This window comes from Anomaloglossus baeobatrachus, chromosome 2 (genome assembly GCF_048569485.1).
Source record: "Anomaloglossus baeobatrachus isolate aAnoBae1 chromosome 2, aAnoBae1.hap1, whole genome shotgun sequence".
Lineage (NCBI taxonomy): Eukaryota > Metazoa > Chordata > Amphibia > Anura > Aromobatidae > Anomaloglossus > Anomaloglossus baeobatrachus.
Genome location: NC_134354.1, coordinates 342,463,717 through 342,468,548, shown reverse-complemented (window position 1 = coordinate 342,468,548; position 4,832 = coordinate 342,463,717). Strand labels below are relative to the sequence as shown.

At 38.5% G+C, this 4,832-nt stretch overlaps 1 non-coding gene across 1 annotated transcript; it reads right to left on the bottom strand.

Annotated features, from left to right (window-relative positions):
• Positions 1 to 2,397: 2,397 nt before the first annotated feature.
• TRNAV-AAC (transfer RNA valine (anticodon AAC)) lies at positions 2,398 to 2,470 on the bottom strand. Its single transcript has one exon. It is a non-coding gene; the product is annotated as a tRNA-Val (tRNA).
• Between the last annotated feature and the right edge of the window lie 2,362 nt (positions 2,471 to 4,832).

The following is a 4,832-nucleotide window of genomic DNA, read 5'->3' as shown; positions in this document are numbered from 1 at the left end:
GTGGAATCATTACAGATAAACGCACCCGCCTGTCAACTGAAAATGCTGACAGGCTGACTCTGATCAAGATGAACAAGGGTTGGATTGGGCCAGACTTCACCACACCACCAGCAAATGAGAGCAGAATTTAAAGTTTGAAACGGGAATTTGCCATGTACCTCCACTCACCCATGGGTACACACTTCTGGACTTTGGATAATCACTGGACTGCTCCTCCTTCTCCTCATGCGCCACCATGATGACCGTTACAATAGTTAGGCCTTTGTTTCAGGTATACCCCCAGTGGTACATTTTTTCGCCCATTCTTTCAGAATGGACATTACAACGACAGGAGACCCGCTCCTTTGCAATGGGAACAATGTTTTGAGGCCCTCATGCACGTCTCTATCCAGGGACAACGTGGAGCCTCCCAATTTTTGGCTGCCCTGCCAAAGGGCTATACTACAATAGACCCACTTCCTTACAATAGGCACTTCAGGTTTACAGGCCCTCATGCACGTCTGTATGCAGGGGAATTGGTGAACCTCACAATTTTGGACTGCCATGGCAAAGGAAAATACTACAAAGACTCACTTCCTCAAAATGGGCACATTAGACTCAAGAGGCCTTCATGTACGTCTCTTCTCAGGGACATCGGAGTGCCACACAATGTTTTACGTAAAATCTTACATGTATTAATCTCAAAAAGTAACATACACCAGCTCTATCTCACTATTGGGTATGTGCCCTTAACATTTCTGCCATGAAAATTCATTTTGGTGTCATTTTGGAAGGTTTTCTGGTGAGTCCGTAAAAATGGTGTAAAACGCGGACAAAATTGTTCACAGCTGTGACTTTTGAGTGATAAATGCTTCAAGGGGTCTTCCCCATGCTGTTGCCATGTCATTTGAGCACTCTACTGAGACTTTTGTGACATTTTTAGGGTTTCTACATGCTGCCGGGGGTCATTTCATAAAAATACTCGGGTCTCCCATAGGATAACATTGGGCTCGGTGCTCGGGCCGAGTACACGAGTATCTTGGGATGCTCGGCCCGAGCCTCGAGCACCCGAGCTTTTTAGTACTCGCTCATCAATAGTAATGAAACATTTACAATTTTTATTACATATTTTACCAGTTTTATTCCTACAAAGGGATATTGCTTAAATTGAAGTTTACATTGAATGTGTTACTTTTTTCTACACAGTTTAGTTGTTTGCTTTTGTATTTATGGGAACTATATATTTTGAAACAAACAGGATTTTTATAATATGGGATTATGTTTTCTGCTAAAATGGACAATAAAAAAGAAACCCAAATTCGTAGTTCTCTTTGTGATGGAAGCCAAAATGTATTGTCATTTGGCACTGAAACCAAGTATTTTATATATTACAGGTTGATAACAAATTACTTCAACAGAGAAAACGGCTTGATTTACTAGGGATTAAACCCAGGACCTTCTGCGTTTGAAGCAGATGTGATGACTACTACACTTTGAAACCTGTGAAATCCTGCAAAGTAATGGCAATTAGAGACGAGTTTTGACCGCCAGGGGAAAAAAAAAAAGTAATTCGCAGTTCTGTTGATGATGGAAGCGAAAACATCCCATCATTCGGCAACAAAGTCAGGAACTTCATATATTGTGGTTTTATGGGGTATTATTTCAACACAAAGAAACGATTGGTTTCACTGGGGATTGTACCCAGGACCTTCTGAGTATTAAGCAGACGTGTTGACCACTACACTATGAAACCTGATGGAAAGTTACTCTGTATTGGCAAGCAGAGCAGAATTGTGACTGACGGGGCCTTTTTATTGCTGAAGGAAAGTATTTTTGGTAATAAAACATTTACAATTTTTATTACATATTTTACCAGTTTTATTCCTACAAAGGGGTATTGCTTAAATTGAAGTTTACATTGAATGTGTTACTTTTTTCTACACAGTTTAGTCGTTTGCTTTTGTATTTATGGGAACTATATATTTTGAAACAAACAGGATTTTTATAATATGGGATTATGTTTTCTGCTAAAATGGACAATAAAAAAGAAACCCAAAATCGTAGTTCTCTTAGTGATGGAAGCCAAAATGTATTGTCATTTGGCACTGAAACCAAGAATTTTATATATTACAGGTTGATAGCAAATTACTTCAACAGCGAAAACAGCTTGTTTTTACCAGGGATTAAACCCAGGACCTTCTGCGTGTGAAGCAGACGTGATGACTACTACACTTTGAAACCTGTGAAGTCCTACAAAGTAATGGCAATTAGAGACGAGTTTTGACCACCAGGGGAAAAAAAAAATAATTCGTAGTTCTGTTGGTGATGGAAGCCAAAACATCCCGTCATTCGGCAAAAAAGCCAAGAACTTCAAATATTGTAATTGGATAGGGTATTATTTCAACACCAAGAACAGATTAGTTTCACTGGGGATTGAACCCAGGACCTTCTGCGTGTTAAGCAGACGTGATGACCACTACACTATGAAACCTGTGAAAGCCTGCAAAGTAATGGCAATTAGAGACGAGTTTTGACCGCCAGGGGAAAAAAAATAATAATTCGTAGTTCTGTTGGTGATGGAAGCCAAAAGATCCTGTTATTCGGCAACAAAGCCAAGAACTATATATATTGCAGGTTGATATGGTATTATTTCAACACCAAGAACACATGGGTTTCACTGGGGATTTAACTCAGGTCCTTCTGCGTGTAAAGCAGACGTGATGACCACTACACTATGAAGCCTGATGAAAAGTTGCTGTGTATTGGCTAGCAGAGCAGAATTGTGACTAACGGGGCCTTTTTATTGCTGAAGGAAAGTATTTTTGGTAATGAAACATTTACAATTTTTATTACATATTTTACCAGTTTTATTCCTACAAAGGGATATTGCTTAAATTGAAGTTTACATCGAATGGGATTATGTTTTCTGCTAAAATGGACAATAAAAAAGAAACCCAAAATCGTAGTTCTCTTTGTGATGGAAGCCTAAATGTATTGTCATTTGGCACTGAAACCAAGAATTTTATATATTACAGTTTGATAGCAAATTACTTCAACAGCGAAAACGGCTTGTTTTTACTAGGGATTAAACCCAGGACCTTCTGCGTGTGAAGCAGACGTGATGACAACTACACTTTGACACCTGTGAAATCCTGCAAAGTAATGGCAATTAGAGACGAGTTTTGATAACCAGGGGAAAAAAAAAATAATTCGTAGCTCTATTCGTGATGGAAGCCAAAACATCCCTTCATTCGGCAACAAAACCAAGAACTTCATATATTGTAGTTGGATAGGGTATTATTTCAACACAAAGAATAGATTGGTTTCACTGGGGATTGAACCCAGGACCTTCTGCGTGTTAAGCAGATGTGATGCCCACTACACTATGAAACCTGATGGAAAGTTACTGTGTATTGGCAAGCAGAGCAGAATTGTGACTGACGGGGCCTTTTATTGCTGAAGGAAAGTGTTTTTGGTAAAGAAACATTTACAATTTTTATTACATATTTTACCAGTTTTATTCCTACAAAGGGGTATTGCTTAACTTGAAGTTTACATTGAACGTGTTCCTTTTTTCTACACAGTTTAGTCGTTTGCTTTTGTATTTATGGGAACTATATATTTTGAAACAAACAGGATTTTTATAATATGGGATTATAATTTCTGCTAAAATGGACAATAAAAAAGAAACCCAAAATCGTAGTTCTCTTTGCGATGGAAGCCAAAATGTATTGTCATTTGGCACTGAAACCAAGAATTTTATATATTACAGGTTGATAGCAAATTACTTCAACAGCGAAAACGGCTTGTTTTTACTAGGGATTAAACCCAGGACTTTCTGCATGTGAAGCAGATGTGATGAGTACTACACTTTGAAACCTGTGAAATCCTGCAAAGTAAAGACAATTAGAGACGAGTTTTGACCGCCAGGGGAAAAAAAATAATAATTCGTAGTTCTGTTTATGATGGAAGCTAAAACATCCCATCATTCGGCAACAAAGCCAAGAACTTCATATATTGTAGATTGATAAAGTATTATTTCAACACCAAGAACAGATTGGTTTTACTGGGGATTGAACCCAGGACCTTCTGCATGTTAAGCAGACGTGATGACCACTACACTATGAAACCTTACGGAAAGGTACTATGTATTGGTAAGCAGAGCAGAATTGTGACTGACGGGGCATTTTTATTGCTGAAGGAAAGTAATTTTGGTTACATAGTTACATAGTTACATAGTTACTTAGGTTGAAAAAAGACCTAGGTCCATCTAGTTCAACCTTCCTCCACCAGTTCTACATTTAGTCACTAAGTCATTTATAACCAACAATGTTTTGTGTACTGAGGAAATCATCCAGCCCTTTTTTAAAAGCTGTTACAGTATCTGCCATTACTACCTCTTGTGGTAGGGCATTCCACAGTCTGACTGCTCTAACTGTAAAGAACCCTTTCCTATTTAGCTGTTGGAATCGCTTTTCTTCCACTCGCAGTGAGTGCCCCCTGGTCCTTAGTACTGTCTTTGGAAGAAATAAGTCATGTGCCAGTCCTTTATATTGACCACACATGTATTTATACATATAAATGAGATCTCCTCTGAGACGTCTTTTTTCTAAGCTAAACATATCTAACTTTTTCAACCTGTCATCATATGGGAGGCCTTCCATTCCTTGTAATAGTCTAGTTGCCCGCCTTTGAACTGACTCTAACTTCTGAATGTCCTTTTTAAAATGTGGAGCCCAAAACTGGATCCTGTATTCCAGATGTGGCCTTACAAGTGATTTATAGAGGGGTAACAATACGTTGGGATCACGGAATCTAATCTCTCTTTTTATACACCCTAAAATATTGTTTGC